This window comes from Vanessa tameamea, chromosome 9, assembly GCF_037043105.1.
Source record: "Vanessa tameamea isolate UH-Manoa-2023 chromosome 9, ilVanTame1 primary haplotype, whole genome shotgun sequence".
Classification (NCBI taxonomy): Eukaryota; Metazoa; Arthropoda; class Insecta; order Lepidoptera; family Nymphalidae; genus Vanessa; species Vanessa tameamea.
The window spans coordinates 10,646,255-10,666,088 of NC_087317.1; the positions used below are offsets into that span (position 1 = coordinate 10,646,255).

Sequence of the window (19,834 nt, forward strand, 5' to 3'; positions counted from 1 at the left end):
TCCATGCTATTTTTAAAGGCAAATCAAGAATATTGGTTTTACATCCAAAACAAACAGACGGTATAGTTTGCTTCTCAGCTGCATCGTATGATGATTTAATGGATCCAACGGCGTATCCGAGTCAGTATAGCTATTCTATAAGAATAAACTCGAAAGTCACACCATCGTGAAATATCAGAAAGCGAATGCATAATTGACTATAGTAATTAAAGCATTAAAAGGAATTTCAAAAGCATTTCGAGTGAGATTCGAAGTGATTTATTATATAACTCAGTATAAACATATCTGTTTAAGAATACCAAATATTGTAATTTACAGAAGTGCCGAAGTGAGTTCGAAAACGAAAGTAAATTCGGATTCGATCGTAATTTTTCCAGAATAATAAGGACCGTAGCCTACTGGCTAAATTAAATAAAAAAAAATCATTGACTAGAGAGTTTACGTAAGAATAACACTTTGAACGAGTCAATTGTACGATGTTGATGATTGACGTATACATATGTATCGTATCAGCGCGTCATTTCATTTATCGAACCACAAAAACGTAGAGGTAAGACCATATTTATTTGCTGAAAAGATTGACTTATTGAATGGGTTGAATAAACTAAACGATTCACGTATACATACGTCACGTCTGTGTACATGCAAGATACGACTAAGTATATTTATTAATTAACGTACGCTAAAAATAATGACAAAGACATTATTATCGCCACTAGAGTTTGAAGAATGTAAGAGTTTAACGATATCACGTTATCAAATTTAGTTTTCAACAATATTTAATGATTCTGTGAATAAAATCTTAGGCTTTGAACCTAATTAGGTTCGAATTCATCCGCTCGAACTTACCGTCCGATCGAATTAATATGCGTGATTAGTTCCGTTTATGCTGTGTTGGTTGTCAGTCAGTTCGGAATTTTACAGGTATGATGCGGAAAAAAATAAAATTATAATTTCTAAGCTTGAAAATAAACAACAATTCAATTGCGCATAAATATTCCAAGAAAAAACAACAACTCGAGTCCTTTGGCGATAATATTTACTCTGTTAATTCCAAATGGAATTAAAGGAATTTGAACGCCGTTTTAAACTTAGACTACCAGCGATCTCTCGTAAAGGTTAGATCAATAAAATTAATAAAGGAGAAAGACATGTACTCTTTCTGCTAAAGTGTAATGTCGCAGAAGGAGGTCGCGGAGCGGGAGCGTGAGGAGAGTGCCTCTGGTGACTCAACCACATACGGGGAGTATATGTATATATACAAATATATATGCTTCACGCGAGGGAAACGTGTAAGAGCATTTTTCCAGCGAAAAAAATCACACAAGACTAATTGAAAATAAAATACACACGAGTACAGAACAATCTAATGTTATTTAATCCAACGAGTTTCTAATGGCGGTACAAAATGAGATCGGGTGATAATATAAATTTAACGGTATTCTCAGTTCTTAAAGGCGGTTAAATCACTCTGTTAAATACTGATATTAATAGGTGAAATAGCTAGCTATCCGTTCTGACTTTGATCGGGGAAAATACACCTAAAGGTTTTTCCTTATTCAGCTATAAAAAAATGTATTTCCAGAAATCCTTTCTTAGCGGAGGCCTTATTGCTTATTCTTATTTTCTCCTTACAAAATACAATTAAATATGACATTTCACATAACGATGTGTATTTTCCAGAATAACAAAACAAGTCAAGAAAGTTATTCGGAAATTCGAACGGTTAACTAAGATGCCAATTCATAGTAATCCGTTTATAGAAAGCCGAAGGGTTCGCGGAATATCGCACAATACTGCGCTGACTTGCGAGAAACATTGCCTTCTTAGTAGTGACAGCACAACGCGCGCCTAGCCTATTTTCATTAGGCAGCTATGTTACGAAAATCCTTCTTGGTTTCAGTACGTGACATGCGTGACACTTTTGGCTGATTAATATTAAAATACTGAAATAACGTATGAAACTAATCACGATTAAAAGTAACTTAAAATAAAGTCGATGCTAAATATACAATAACATAAAAATAGAAAACAAATGCATATTTCTCATTTTTATGTTCCTTTTTTCGTGAAAACCAAGAGATGAGTCTCGAATTTATACTATGTTTTACTGTGTTACCTGAGTCGCGGTTCAATCACTTTGGCCACCATTGGTGTCTAACTAAATTTAAAGTCGTATTATATTATAACTATAGGTACTAATAGAAAATACGTAGGGGAAGTATGGACAAAATGATATGGTGTTTTGTTTTTAATCATATTGTTTTATTTAATGGTATTATAATCAGTCTCAATCGTTTTTATTCATCTTAGGTTTATTGACTATCAGTAATACATACAGTCTTTTAATTAAGTAGGAACTATAATAAAATATATATAAAGAAAAAATATAACTAATCACAAAAACCATGTTGTCCATATAGTAAGGACATAATGACATACTAATTTTTAAGAACAGAAGAACAGAGTTCACCAATAAATCGTTGGAACATCAGCACATAACGCATGAGCCCAAAGGAAACAAGAAATACATCGAAAGAAGCCTTCAAGCCATCCTTGTCCAGCACGTTTCCTGTCCTTGTTGAAAAAATGATAGAAAGCATTTTTTTCAGCTAGTTCAAAGTCAAGCTCTTGGAGTGATGTACACCTCAAACCAAAAAGTCGTGTTTCTTTTTGTGTTCTACTAACTCCTGTTCAATTTCAAAATGTTTTCTTGAATCTTCCTAATCCTTTAGAGTTACAATTCAAGGTTTTGTTTATATTGAGTGCATGTTTTCTAAACGTCACCTGAGGAAAACCAAATGTTTTTGCGGCCAATTCCCATCTCAATTTTTTCTGCTTCCATGCTCCAATAGCCATACTCATGGATTCTTGGCTCTAAGACTGCCGATTAGTTTTTCTTTCGAAATTTCGCGGCAGGTCACCTAAACAAAACAATAAGTGTTAATTATCAGAAACTCTACGGACAAAATGACATGGTATGACATGGTATGTCATTTTGTCCATTGTATATGAATGTCATTTTGTCCAATTGTAAACAAAAATACTTCCATGAAACAACTAATGATTGCAATTAAGTTAATCGAAATCATGGAGTACTGGCAGAGTTCATTGATTTTAATAAAAATAATTACAAATAACTTACCTGAAAATATGAGGAAACCATCTATAAAATAAACTTTTAAAGGAGCGAAACACATTAGAATTGTTTACTGTGACCCGACTGTGACAATGGCGCTCAGTCGCGGAGATGTAACTAAAACCCGCCAATTTTTAAATAAGGTGACTATGTCATTTTGTCCATACATGTAATTTTATCCGTACTTCCGTTATATACAAATCGGTAGGGTAATATATATTATTGCTTATTAGCTTTCTTTGTTTGTATAGCTCGAAAGTATAAATTAATGGACATAGAATATTATATGGTATTTACCATATTTACTATTTTACGTAACTCATGAGAAATTCTACCTCCAAACAGCAACATTTAATATTGTTATGTTCCGGTTTGAAGAGAGTGAATCAGAGTAACTACAGGTACAAGGGATATAACACCTTAGCTTACCATTTATGATGAAATGAATGATAATTTTATATGATAGTACCAATGACTACAGACGGAGTTGACCCCTTACCATTAGACATTTGTTCGTACACTCAACTATATAATAAAAAATGGTTATTGACACAACTTATTGCATTAAAAATGACGGTAGTTAATTTGACTTGTTTAATAACTGGACATCCTCAATTATTTCTCATTCACCTACAAACACAATATCGCCAATCACGTACACATATATAAATATAAAATAAATGTGGTGACTTCGATACACTTCTTACACGTGATGCAATGTGTTGCGTACAGTACATAGACATATGAATATGATGAGACCGTCTTTAAGCTGTAACTTATTAATGTTTTTAGAAGGCGATACGATGAAGACGTTAACTTTGTATGTTAATAAAACTGGCATTTGCGTTCATATGCAAGAAGGCGGCAGGTTTTTATCACCAAGGTTGATTAGTTGATGTATGTTTTGTTTTGTTGGTGTTTCGTTGGATATTGGTAATAATTTCAAATTTTTCCAATACAATAAATAAAATATTTTTCAATGTGAACTTTTCGTTCAGCAATTTTCGCTAGCAGCCTCTACCTTCTTCATAAGTTAAAGTTAATAATTTTGTATGAAAATATAAGACTATTCGATTTCTGATAATATAAATATATTTCTTATAGAAATACTATACAACAATAAACATATTAATTTTAAAAAAATAATATTCATACACAATATGATTTCAAGAACAAAAATACATTTCATACTAATCATTAGTAAGCCTCTACCCATATTTATATTCTGTATTTAATTACGAAAATTAATGCGAATATTTAATTACTCACTTCTAACAAAGATATTTCCACAAAAGAGGATTACGTACATTTTAATTAATTGTAATACACATTATATTAAATAGCTATCGCCACTGAACGCGCTCGTAAAGTAGGCTTCGACAAATATAATCATTCAAATTGAATAATAAAATATTTACAATTACGCTGAAACTAATAACGAGGTTCCGTGAAAAGCTTGCGAGCAATGAACGGGAAAAAACAGGCGATTATCGAATTATTTGCTTGATTTATTTCACTATAAGGCTAAGAACTCATCATATTATTTTCGGCCGCGACTTGTGGTTTTGCGGAGACACATTATCGTTGTAAAAATATTTAGATATTTTAAAGCCAAGACTCTTTTAAGTGTTTTAATAACGTGTATACATTCGACAAATCAGTAGGAGCCTGGGGTTTGGAACTGGATCTTGGGTTTGAATTTTTTTCGGTAATGTCGAATTAACCATCTCATAATGCCCCGCACAGTCGCCTTGAGAAAGATCAACCTCTTCGTCATCATTATATAAGGAACATAACCTTATGAGTATGAGTAAATAGTAAAGGAAAATTTATTCACTTGTAACATTGTACTGTATTGCACTGAATAAAAAATGAAAATGATCAGATTATGTCACTGTTTCTGCCGTACTTCTATCCAAGACTCATGTAAAATAATATATTAAAAACAATTACTCCCAAAGAATGACCTCTATATGTGGTATACCCATACAAGTATCATTATTTGGACATGGGTAAAAAAGATATAGCTTTACTATGTTTCAGAATAACATCCTACACGTAGGTCGAGGGCGACAAAGTGACGTTAAAACTCGTAAAAAAAATTATGCAAAAATAAGCCGAAGGTTCTCTTAGTCTATTATTACTTAGTATTAAAATATAGATAAAAAAAGTTGTGGCAGATAACTTACGAAAAAAAAAGCTAACAACAAATTCAGAGTGTACTTTGCATATTTATTTCTATTACTCCTATTTTTTATTTATTTGAGAGAAGATGAAGAAATACTGTATAATTGTATATGATATAGATTCATAGTTTTGTTAAGTTTTTCCGGTAACTAGTACCGAGAATTAATGAAAGTAATTTAAATCAAAGTCATTTCACGTATATCGTAGCATAACTACAAATATTTTAAACTAGATCTCGATACCACGGTACATCGTTAACAAAGACTATCATTATACGTTTCCTAATTAGATAAATAGCTTTTACAACGTTAAAGTTTTATATTGTATCCACGTATTTCAACTTTCAAATAGTAATTGAGACGCATTTCAATATAATGTGATTATTCATTTGTATAATTTACGCTTTCCAATTTTAAGCTACATTGCGGAAAATTTATTGTGTATTGTAGGTATATTTATTTCGAAATAAAATGAATAAAATAAAGCAAACAATTTATGTTTAAAATACATAATACAATTAAATAGATGTTAATGAGAGTATAAATTTTAAGAAAGTTAGTTTGACGTTTCGAAATTTCTATTATTTATTATGGTGACTGTCTCGATCCTAGGAAAAAATCTAATGACAGTTCTCAAAGCTAGCAATATAATTATATGAACTGAGGTTTCACAGCAAATATAATGTCGTAAATATTAATAAATATTAAAATCACATGGTTGAATATAAATTTATCGAATTTTTCGATTAATTGTTAATTGATTTTAAGATTAATCGATATTACAAAGTCTGCCAACTGGCAATGTCACCAGGCAGTGAGACTTTCATCGTCATCCCAGTTCTCCTAACATTGGTTCGAAACCAAGTTCCACTAATTAATTAAAACTAAGAAAACAACAACAATGCGCATTTCATTTTTATTGAGTGGACATAATTTATTTACATATATATACGTGTTTAGTTTGTAAACACAACTATTCTAAGAAATGTAATTATCTTTTATTTTGATCACGAGTGCGCGCCGGCGCCGCGCGACGTTCGCGACGCAATTACGCGTATTTCGTTTTGCGTAACTATTCCAACGCTTTGGTGATTCATTGGCGTACAATATGAATTATAATTAAAACGCAAGGAAAGCTATGGCTAATGCGCAGAAATTATAAACTAAAATACATTAACATTTCTATTTACGCACGTATAATGCGGCCATGTTAAAATGACTCGTCATTAGAATAATAAACGATAATTTGTTTTCACTTCGTAATAATTATTCACGTGTCATGTTTAAATTACGCCAAAGATAAATCTATTTTATAGTGCTATTATTTCCGTGGAATATTTAGGGGCTTTAAAATAGTATTAATTTTAATAGATACATAATAATCACGTAGGCATATCTGTTTTCTGTAACAGTAAAGTATTATTCAAATGATAAATACCATTCAGTTTTCAAATCGTATTAGTTAATTTTGTTTTTTCTGAACAATGTAGGCAAGTAATAAAATAATTAAAACTTATTATTCGAATTTTTCAAATAAATTATTTTATTAACAAAACTTTTAAACTAACGACCGTGACGCCTTCATAATACAAATAGTATGTGTTTTTTATTAGTCATGTAACTGATTTTTATATCTACGAAGTTGTTTATCGTTTGCTGGAAATCTTAAATTTTAGTACCTAAACAGTAAATAAGTCTGGGCAAATATTACACAGTAAATATTACGTATATATACTCTAAAATAATTCGAAGCAGCATAAATAATCACATAGATACTAGCTTTAACCAAACTTCATTATCACTAGTAAGTATTATGAGTATCTTTGGTTTTTTCTATGCTAAATATGTTACAATTTTTTAAAAAAATGTAATCATGTACTTTTTCAAATTTCAATTATATATCAGTGAGTGTTACGATGGCTATGTTTTGATTTCATAGTGTAAAATATATAATACATAAATAATTACGCAATTTATATAACGAATTTTGTTACTTTCTTTCTACTAAACTGAAGCTAAAGAAACTTTACATTCGCTCTGATTATATTATTCGCAAATAATTTTAGATTCTAGTTTTACGAGTTTCGTTTTACTAATATTTCTAGACTGATTAAAGGATTCCGAGGTAGACGTATCACGTAGAAAAAGGAGATAAAGATAACTTTTATTATACAGAAATAAATAATCCCGATATTAAATTTGTCTTACCTTGATTAATTTTGTTCTTTTCATTTTCCAAAAATCCATTATAATAAAGTATAGAGAATAACGTTTAAAATAAGAATATTTTATTTAAATAGTATTTTACAAGCACTTTTGAATCGTCATTTTACAAGAATAGTTTCAATTAAATGTAAAACTACTCCATTCCGAATCGATAGTACTCGATTCGGAATGGAGTACGTACATGGAATCTTCCAAAAAAACTTGCAACAAACTCATTAGTATCTCTTTTCCACCAATTAAATAATGTAGGTATGTTAATTTGGGCATTATGTTGTCATTTTTATTATCAGTATTACGATTCCGTAACGATTTTATTTGTTTTTTTATTGAACTCAAGAAATGTTGACAACCGAGTTAAGGTTATACGGCATTTCGATAAATTTGTGTTCTGCGATTATTATCGATATTGTTCTTACAGAATAACTATACAGTTAGAAAAAAATATCGCGATATGTTAATATCTTTTATACTTACACTGATTTGATGTATTTAAAGATTTCATTGACTGAAGATTAAATGAGAATAACATATATTTACATGATACGTCGTTTCTATTGCTGCTAAAATTATCCCTCATACGCTGAATAATGAATGAAACATTACAACAGACTCGTTTTAATTTTTACGTTAGTCACAAAGTTCGCGAGCTATTTCAGAGGGTTGTGACGTCAGAGAACGTCAGCTTCGCATCGAAGGTCAGCGGAAGATGGTCACGAGGTCAGAACTGGGGAAATGGCTGCCATAAACAATAGCACGATGATGTGTCCTGTTCCGAGATTAGACTTCCTTGTTATAAAATAAAACAGTAGCTACCACGAAGTTTGCATATTGCATATTCAAAAAAATTAAAGTGTGGGTAAACTAATTTTAAGTCCAGACATACGTTTTAAAACATAAATATACCTAAATAGGTGTTAAAAGTAATATTTGATCTGTACTCATAGTAAGCTATTTAAAAACAGTTTTTATTTCTATTTTATAAAAAATAGTTTACTAATTTTCATAGTCACCGGCAACAAAAGCGTGAACGAATTTCCAGAAAAAATTGTTAAAATTCTCGTTCGTTGATTTTATATTCCTCAGAAAACTTTAAATCGACTCCATTTCTAGATATTGGATGAGCCAGGATTTCATACTAGAGCAAGCCTCACATGGATGTCAAATACATGGTGTCAATATAAATTTATTTTCACTTTATGCCATAGTTTTTCATAAGAATAGAATTTGGTGTAGTTATTACAGTTTTTGTAAACAATTGCTAAGATAAATAAAGACAACAAATCCGGATCAGGATCAGACTTTCACATCGTTAGGGAGCGCGTATACCGTCGAGTTAATTAGGCTATGACATAAGAATAACAGTATTTTTTAAACTACTAAATTCCACAATCGCTCTACGGGCGTCTAAAAGTCTATATGTTGCCAAAGTACATTGTTAAAAAGTAAAAATTTTGTTTCCTTATTATACAAATTAAATATGTATGTAAAAATTGGAAAATCAAACCGAAAGGTCGCACTTTCGGTCGGTTTTCATCTACAGATTAAATGAAGATGCACACCCGATCAGACCTTTCATAAATACCATAATAATTATATTTTAGTTATTTGAAACAGCCTGGAGGCGATCATTTCATTCCCAAGGTGTGCAGTCAACTAAAAAGTCATTAGTGTTTTAATATCCTTTAGCACACAATCGCTCTTTAACGATTCTTTTGAATTTTATTATTGAATAATTTTGAACGTTTTCCGGGATCCTGTTGTAAAAACGTATACATTGCCCCAAAAAAGAGTTACTAACCCAGTGTAATCGGGTACTTGGAGTAACAAGTTATTCTTGTTCCTAGTGTTAATAGAATGTACGTCACAATTTCTGGGAAAATCATTTATATTTTTGCGTACATACATAACATTATCAAAAACAAATTGAGAAACGACAGTAATTATTTTAATTTCTTTAAATTTACCTCTTAACGAATCTTTTAGGCCCAGGTTATAAATTGCACGAATAGCCCTCTTCTGCAGTACAAAAATGGTATTAATATCAGCTGCATTACCCCAAAGTAGGATGCCATACGACATTATACTGTGGAAATAACTGAAATACACAAGGCGAGCCGTACCCACATCAGTCAAAAGTCTAATTTTTTTTACCGCATATGCTGCAGAGCTGTGTCTATTCGCCAATTTATTTATATGGGGGCCCATTGGAGCTTAGAGTCTATTGTCATACCAAGGAACTCTGTTGATTCTTAAACATCTAATGCTTCCCCGTTTAAAAGTACACTCGTTTTGACACATCTTACATTGGGAGTAGTGAATTTAATACATTTTGTCTTTTTACTATTTAACATTAAATTATTAACACTAAACCAATTTACTATTTCAGAGAGAGCATTGTTCACATCGTCATATATTGAAAGACGTCTTTTTATTTTAAAAATTAAAGAAGTATCATCAGCAAACAATATCTCGAGTTTATCACCTAAGAGATGTGGCAGGTCATTTATATAAACAAGGAAGAGAAATGGTCCAAGAATTGATCCTTGAGGGACCCCCACAGTAATTGGAGACCCGGGAGATCTCTTTCCATTTACATCAACCCTCTGAATCCGATTGCTCAGATACGAAATCAGAAGAATAAGTGCAGTGTCCCTAATTCCATAATGACGTAGCTTCCTGACTAAAGTTTCGTGTTGCACACAATCAAAGGTCTTAGATAAATCACAAAATATTCCGAAGGCATCCTGTGAATAAAAATGATATTAAAGTATTTTAAATAAAAAACTTTTCATAAGTGAAATATATGCTAGCTTTTTTTTTATTCTATATATATATATATATATATATATATATTGTTTAATTATTTTTACAAGCGCTTTTAGTCAACTTAAATCTTGATTTGAAATTTATTCAAAGAGTGATATTAAAAAATTAAGACAAGAAAGGCACTAGATTTACATATATACATATACAATACTTAGTATTATAAGGTTGAGTACCTACAATAAAGACTGTGATAAGACTGAGTCTACCTTCTGCTTCGACTTCCACATAAAGTTCCGACCCAGCGCTCACCCTAGTAGATAAGCGATTTGAAAATTCGTAGAAGCGTTGTGACAGTCAATTTGGTTATTTGGAACGCACTTCCTACAATTTGTCGTGGGAAGGACCGACGGATGTGACTGTTGTGAGACAGAAGTTTAACACCTTTTCGGTGAAATGTTTACCCGCTCTTTTCCTAAAAGTCTTCGTATAAATAATTCATTATATAAATAGCAGCGCCTTAAAAGATAATTATTAATAATATATAATATGTTTTGTGTGTCGTGTAGTGTGTAATGGCCGTCACAAAACTCCCGGTAGATATGAAACATCGAATTTCATGATTATTAAAGAGTAATTGTAATTTAAATAGATAAATATGAAGTTAAAAAGGGAGATTCTTAAATGAAATTAATATAATTATAGATTGTACACGCGCTACCAACACTTAGACGAGTAGAAAGCGCCGTTGAAACGGCAGACGACATAGAACAGCGCCATACCGTTTGCTGTCACGGCACACGAGTCGATTTTAAAATGTGCAAATAGATTTTTACTTGGTGGTCTGGCTTTGCGCAAGCCCATCTGGGTAGGTAGTAGGTACCACCCATTCATCATATTATATTTACCACTAAGCAGCAATACTTTGTGTTGTTGTTGTGTAATTACAGGCACAAGGGATACTTACTTAGTTCCCAAGATTGGTGGCGCTTGGAATATGTTAAAATTTACGGTGTTCATGTATATGGGCGGTTGTTACCTTTTACAATCCGGTGGCCCATATTCGCTTACCTATTTATTTAAAAAACGGTCTTTTACATAAACGAAGACTAAATACGTATAGTCAATATAACTATTGTACCGTACTATTAAAATCTTATATAATAGAGTAAAGCAATAATTAAGAACAATTTTCACAGAAATCAAAATGTTATTTACCGCTGAATTAGTACGGTGAATGCGTAGCGTTCTCGTTCATGGAAGCGCGCCGGAAACACTGCAATTTACCCGCCTTTCAACTGCACATGCTATCCTATAATATACAATTCATAACAAAATATGAACGTAATAGCAAACATTTTTCCATTTGCAATTTGTTAACGCACGATTCAATTGTGTTATTAAATTAATTCCGTTATCGTTAAAAGTTGAGCAAGTACTTGGTTGTAGCGCTTTGTGCAAGCCTGGCTGGTTGGTACCACCCACTCATCAGATATTCTATCACCAAACAGCAATGATTAATATTGTTTGGTAAGTGAGGCAGTGTAACAAGGACATAACATCTTAGTTCCCAAAGTTCGTGGCGCATTGGCGATGTAAGTAGACGTTAATATTTTTTACAGCACCAATGTCATGGGGAGTGGTGACCACTTTTGGTAAGTGGTAGGTGTGCTGTTTGTCCGTCCGTCTACCTATGACATAAAAATAATTTAATAGTCATTTGCTGCTGGTTAGAATTAATATCATGATTTTTTTTACGAAATCCTTTTTATGATTTACCAAATAATAAATTAGAAGAAATCAAAGACACTGATATAATATATGAATTTATTTCACAGTCCAAAAGGTATGAAAAAGCCATAATAACCAAAAATAACAGCTCCGATTAAGACGAGTAATACCGCAAACAATACAAGTGTTAAAATTTTCTACGTCGATAACATCACAAGATGGCGGAAACTGAAAAGGAAACAATTCGAGTAAACTTTAAGTAAACTATGTTACACTTCAACAGACTTTGGTAACATTAATTTATGTAATAATATTAAGTTGCCTTCAAAAATAGATACAATATTGAGTAAATGGTGACGCGTTCTGATAAATGTGGGAAAATGGACACGAATAACCTCTGACAAGATGGTTTGATGGTTGGTTAGATGTTTGCTTCACCGCCGAGCACGAGATGAATTATAAACACAAATTAAGCACATGCAAAATCAGTGACGCTTTCTGGCGTTTCATATGTTTTGACCTATTTCGGCTCTTTCATTTTTATCGCCCAATTTAGGGGAAACAATCTTTTTTTATGTTATAGGTAGGCAGACGATCAAATGAGCCAACTGCCAAAAGCGCCATAGACAATGGCGCTAGAAGAAATATTAATAATTTCTTACATCATTTATGCACTAAAAACTTTGGGAACTAAGATGTTATGTCCCTTGTACCTGTACACTGGCTCACTCACCCTTCAAACCGGAATACAATAATACTGAGTACTGCTGTTTGGCGGTGGAATATCTGATGAGTGGGTGGTACCTACCCAGATGGGCTTGCACAAAGCCCTACAACCAAGTACATTGTATTTACCTACTATATTCCAATATTGCATTATTCAAAATATAATTTAATCTCGTTACGTTTGTTTCGAACAATATTATCAACATTGTAAATTAATTTCGTTTTGAAATTTTATGAATATTAACAGAATTTCACCTAATCAATACAAAAGATTACTAACTAGTAAATAAATGGTACACTATTACATTATTAAAGCCCGCAATCCATGTTACAAGTTTTTTTACTTTTATCTGTAACATCTCAACTACCTCAAGATTTAAATCTTCGGTTAGGTAATCAGGACTTGCCCTTTATAAGTCAGTCATTTATGAGTCAATCATCTTTATTTTACAATTATTCTGAGATGTACCTGTTCAACAAGAGAGATTGCAGCAGGGCCCTGGCAGTTGTCCGCATGGCCCACACCCCCCAGTAGTTGGGTTACATGGTTGAAACGAATACAGGCAGTAGCCTCCGCCTTGAGGTCCGCCGACGAAGCCTCCGTAGTAAACAGGCATGGTTCGAACCAAATATTAAAACATTAACTGTAAAATTTGAGCTGATTACTAAAGTCTTTGAATAAAATTTAGAAATACTTTATATTGTCAAATTATATTATTCAACTTGTATGTGGCCAGCATTAAAACATCACACATACTAAAATCATAGGTTTATTTAATAATAATTATAATATCCTGTACGTGGTTCGAAATACAAAGTAATATAGCATTATTTTATTAATGCGAAATTAGACAACCTTTTTTGTATTCAATTTTGTGCTAATATTCTGCCTACAAATGCCACCGTTTTTAATTTTATTTGATATTTCTGTCTCTGTATTTAACGAACAAATACATAAGTACATAAAACCTTTTATCAAAGACATATTGTCTTGTTTTTTTTTTAAAGAAAATTGTCAATCAATTCTATCTTATTAGAAAATATACAAATAAAAAAATTAGGTGTGCTTATAAAAAATTAAACAAACGATTTATTATTCAAAACTACGTATAGGAGATGCCGTATCAATATGGTTGCTACCGCGACTTCAATATCGGAACCTTTGCTAGATGCCCTGGAGGATGTGATTGTCCTATGACAAGATACTGCATGCCCTGCGTTCAAGGTAGCTGTTGTTCACCCGTTGGTCCATGTTTTAACTACCATTAAAACTACGGAAATTCTTAGTGTCAGCAACCCTTTGGATTGTCTAAGATTGATAAGACGAACAATTCGTAGCATGTTTATTTGAGATGTTATTAAATTATAAAACGGTATTATTGTTTTTTTTTTTTATTTTAAACGAATCTGTTGCGTAACTCCATTAAGCCCAATTTAATTATTTTATTTAAATATAAAACATGTTATATCCTTATATGATAAATATTACTACATTAAGCTTAACCATAATGGGATTTAATTGCGTATAAAACGAAATCATAACCATTTTATAGAAATCATAGGAAATGCAAAGAGCGCAATTAGCGAATAACGCAGTCCTTAAAGCATGTGATATTCAATTACACGTCTAATGACTGTAGCTTATTTATTGATTCATGTTTTCACTGCAGCCTCAATATGAATATCAAATCAGAGCTCGTGTATTTAGACTGTAGTTGTGCCTGCGCTAGTCGAATTAAATTCTAATTTATAACGATGCATCTGGCTAGAATGATTATAAAAAGATCTATTATAATAAATAAACAGCTACTATATTTATTTAAAAATATTTAATTCTCTATTAGTATATTTAACATCAAAATGAGTATATTTTCATAGTATCTACAAAGTATAAAACGAAGTCGCTTCCCGCCGTCTAAACACTTTGATCTTTTAAACTATGCAACAGATTTTTATGCAGTTTTCATCAATAAACAGAGTGATTCAAAATTAATACATGTATAGTAGAGAAAAGTCAACTATATAAACTTTCCTAGCCGGAAATAACAATGATTTTTCTTTAATGTTTTTCTTCAATATAAAAGTTGTATATAGTCTAGACTATTTTATTTGCAATGTCATCTTTTATAGTAGTATCACAGTTTATTTTGATACAATGGTATGTGGAAAAACTATAAGTTAAAAGAGTCTTGTCAAACTAAGTAATCCGTCTACACTGATGACTGTGCCAATTCATACTTACTAGGACAAGGTTTTCAATTTCCAATCCTTTAAATAATAATTTTAGCGTTGTCGATTAATACATTTTCATTTTATGTTAAAAATACATTGATAATATTACTCAAATAAAGATTACATGATGATAAAAAAGCTTGATGTTGGTATTCGTTACTTGTCGTATAAGATGAATAATAATTTAATTAGCATACCCATGTAATTTAATCTGTGGAAAAGAGTAATTAATTACCGAGTTGCTCGCCGACTCTTCTCGCCAGAATCTACATTCCGAATAGGTAACTATAAATTGAATCTTATAAAATAGCAAGTCAAAATTATTTGTATTTACTATCACATATATATATAACTTGTTGTCGACCGCGGCTCCGAACGCGTTTTAGATGTGGGTTGTCAGGTGTTAGGCATAAAAACTAGCTTATGTCAATCATCAATCATCAAATTTCATCAAATTCATTGACAGACAGGCATACAGGGCTACTTTCACATTTATCATTAGAATAGATATGTACGCAAGTAAAACTAGTGTCAAATATCACGAACATCGAAAATAGAAAAAGTGGATGACAGTTTGAACAATACCAAAACCAACGCGAAAGCGTGAAATAGATATACATACTATACCCACTATTTATAAGCCTTCGTGCAACGCGCCAACTCTTCGCCCCACAGGATTCTATGAAATCGCTACCCCTGCAGTGCCAAACCTATGCGCATAAGTTACGGCGAAAGATATAAAAGGTCAAGGTATTGTTCATATTGTTAGGTAAATTGCAAAATGTAGGCTAAATTTCCTCGAATTCCGGCCAAAGTTGAGCCGAACACATTAACTGATACATTTCATCGTTAAAACTAAATGATAACAAGACTTCGTAATTAAAGACCATTACAACCGAACAGTTTTATATTTGAGAGCATTCTCAGAATTTCAATTTGATAAATTAACAATAATAGCTCTTTGCATAAGATATACAAGGTTTATGTAAATTAAACCAATCAATGTTATAAACAACATTAATTGTGTAATTATATTTTAAGTGGTTAATGACTTATGATCAAAAAATATATAAAGATTAATAAAATCATTTTTAATATTGCCATGTAATCAAAACACGACGTATTCCAATTAAATTTAAATTATACACATTAACAAAAAAAAAAAGCATTTAAAAAAACTTAACTCAATTTTCACAGCGTCAACTCAATTAAATCGCGACACGAATATTTTAAGTGATGTTTTCCAAAATTTGGATATATCGTTTGTGCGATGTACGTTTAATTACTGTGAAATAAAATACTATATACACGGAAGGATATCGACAAATATCGACAAAATGCCGTTCGTAACTTCTTTTCTTGGACATAAGTCGAATGGACAAGATAGCATTCCCATGAAAATGCTGCGGACACGTGCTCAATGGAGTCTACTATTAACTGACACTTCCTTCTGTTATTAGACAAAACTAAAACTTGGCTTCACATGGAGTACTGCTTTCGCCCCTGGGCAAGAGTACCAGCCAAAGTACCAACTTCTTCCAGTTTAGTGAACCTAGGGCAGCTCGAGTTATTGACGATCAAGCTCTTTCCGACCTGAACGAACCATTTACGTAGATATTGGATCAATGTGCATCTTCTATAACATTTTGATTTTTATATATAACTAGTGACCCGCCCCGGCTTCGTACGGGTGCAATGCTGACGCTAAATATAATACAGAATGTCTTACACATTTTTTCAGTCATTGACAATACAAACCGCTATGTCCCTTCGTTTTAAATCTGTAATATCTTCGAAAATAATCATTTAAATTACATGCTGTACAGGACCATATTGATCTATATTAAATTTACAGTGTATTTAAGGTTAATTGGATTAGAATTAATGCTGTATTGCTTAAAATCGCTTCGAAAATAAGCCATTATTTTTCGTAAAAAGTAAAGGATACAAAATTGTTATTGTGGGTTATCCCTAAATGATAGACATATAGCATCTCGGACTTTTTTTAAAACCGCAATTAATTAATAAAACGCAGCGAAACCCGTTGTGTAATTTTAAAGGTCTAAGCATACATAGGGACAGACAGCGGTAAGCGAGTTTGTTTTATATTGTGTAATGATTGCTTGGATTAATCCTGGCCGCTCAATTTCATATTCGGACATCGCGATAGTATTCCATATTTCATCAAAAACAGTGCGATTTCTGTGCATTTTGCCCGATACCATAAATAATAATAATAATTCCATACTTATAAAATAATATATTTTATTATTATCAAAATATAATGTTTTTATTAATAATTCGTTTTTTTAATAATAAATTATAATAACATTGCTTCACTTCCCGTAGTTCCTGTTGTTATCTGATTGAAACGTGACGTCGCTAAAATGAACGCTTCCGCCAACGCACCTTGCACCGTGTCTTTGACAGGCACGTGCGATTACTCCGATATATTTGAATAACGTTTGAATATTAAATACTACAAAGTTCAAAATTATAAAACAATACAAGACAATTTATTCGATACAGTACGTATGTTGTATGTATGTAAGTATGTATTTTAATTTGTTGTTGTATGTATGTTAACTCGTTAGTTTAAACTATGACTAGCATGAACCCGAGCCCCAGGCTTCTCAGTGGATTTTGGAAGCTGTTCGCCTTGCGCCTTGACTTTCTATGACTAATCGTATACGATTTCCATAAGGTTCCCATTAGATTATAAGGGTGAAGCCATAGTCAAGCATTTGCGCACACTACTCCTCAATAATGATTGAATTGAATGACAACTGTGATTTCAACTGCCTTCTAGTAGCGATTAAAATCGAAAGCGACGTTCTGATCTTGACAGAATGCTGGCTTAATAACCTTACATCAATACCTACTCTGGCCGGATATACAGTTCACCATACAATAAATGTACTGAATAATAATGACGGAATAGTTATTTACATCTGAGAATTACCATCACGGAACCGCAATTCACTGACTCTAGCTGCATCATATGCACTATCGAAAATAAAGTAGCAATAATTGCACTTTATAGATCGCCGTCAATCAAAACCATTGATAACTTTCTCGATAGCTTACACAACGTTTTGGTCAAGTTTAAAAATTTTAACACCATCGCAGTGATTGGAGACGTCAATATAAATATTTGTCCCAACGGCACAGATGTTCGTTCTCACCAGTATCTTAACCTAGCGGCTTCCCACGGTCTTTTACCAGCACATCAACTCCCAACTCGCCTAAACAACTGCTTGGATCACGTTTTATTGAAAACAAACAAATTAGCGTTATATTTAGTTCTTGATACCTCAGTCACCGATCATTCAGGTGGTCTATTAAGTCTAAAAAGTTGTAATCCAATTAAAGAACCTTACAAATTTCGCTTAGCTCGCCTCAATCTCTCAAATGCTATCAAAGACATCGAAAGTTGCGATTTTTCAAAAATTATGGCAATGAACGATCCTAACTACAAACGGACAAACTGATAAGCATTTTATCTTCCATTACAGCTTAAAACACAATCTATAGAACCATTCCTAGCAAAGCCAGAATTATAAAGCCCTGGATCACTCCGGGATTATTGAGATGCATACGAAATCGAGACCAAATGCACAAAAAAAACAAGGAAAGATCCTGAAAACCCTATTCTTAAAATTACATACCTACGCTATCGTAATTTTTGCAATAACTTACTTAAAAAATTAAAATTTCCATATGAAAAACAAGAATTTGTGAAAGATAATCCCAAAAAAATGTGGGTAACCATAAAAAACATTACTCATACTAAGCACAATTCAACTTCACCAACTGAACTCCTAACACTTTGTCACTCGCCCCAAAAATCTGTAGATTCTGTAAATTCATACTTCACACAGGTAGGCAAGAATCTCCTCAGAACTGTTTCCAATATTTCTTCAGGAAAACAATTACCACCTCGAACTCGTTGGTTTTACTGGGGACGGATGAAAAAGAAGTTGAGCGCATAATTAGGAAACTTTGTACCGATAGTTCTGCGGGTTGGGATGGAATCTCCTGTAAGCTATTATAATCCGCAAGTAACATACTTCTTCCATCAATTACACACATTTGCAATCTCTCTGTGTCTGCAGGAATATTCCCAAGAGCCCTAAAAAAGGCCTTAGTTCATCCTATCTACAAATCAGGTGACAGAGGCAGTGTCATATATTATCGCCCAATCTCGATACTTCCAGCGCTCTCCAAAATTCTGGAAAAAATACTATACAAAAACCTAAACAACTATGTAACAAATACAAACTTATATCACCATAACGGGTTTCGAAAGGGGTTATCCACCGATGATGCTGTTTCCAACTTACTTAACTGTGTCGTAGACAATATTGACAAAAAAATGAAGGGCCTAGGCATTTTCCTAGATCTCTCGAAGGCCTTTGACACTGTCTCTTGAACAGTCTTACCTTAAACGTCGAGAAAACCAAATCCACGACGTTTACCTCTCGCCCCTCTGCGCAACCGGCAGAACACACAATCACGGTCAAAGCACACCAATGCGACACACAAGACATAAATTGTACATGCCCTACCGTGACCAGAGTACCAGTGATAAGATATGTTGGACTGCAATTCGACGCCTGCCTATCGTGGAAAACACACCTTCAATCCCTTTCATCACGCATAAGAAAACTTATATTTGTGTTCAAAAAACTAAGACTATCGGCTCACATTGACACCTTAAATATAGTTTACAATGCACTCTGTGGATCAATTGTAGGGTATTGTATTACGGCCTGGGGAGGGACTGCAAAGTCAGCGATTATCAAGGTGGAGCGCGCCCAACGTGCTATCA

At 32.6% G+C, this 19,834-nt stretch overlaps 1 long non-coding RNA gene across 1 annotated transcript; it reads right to left on the bottom strand.

Annotated features, from left to right (window-relative positions):
* Positions 1 to 12,124: 12,124 nt before the first annotated feature.
* LOC135193442 (uncharacterized) lies at positions 12,125 to 13,527 on the bottom strand. Its single transcript, XR_010309234.1, has 2 exons — positions 13,241 to 13,527; positions 12,125 to 12,273 (listed from the first exon to the last, which is right to left on the bottom strand). It is a non-coding gene; the product is annotated as an uncharacterized LOC135193442 (long non-coding RNA).
* Between the last annotated feature and the right edge of the window lie 6,307 nt (positions 13,528 to 19,834).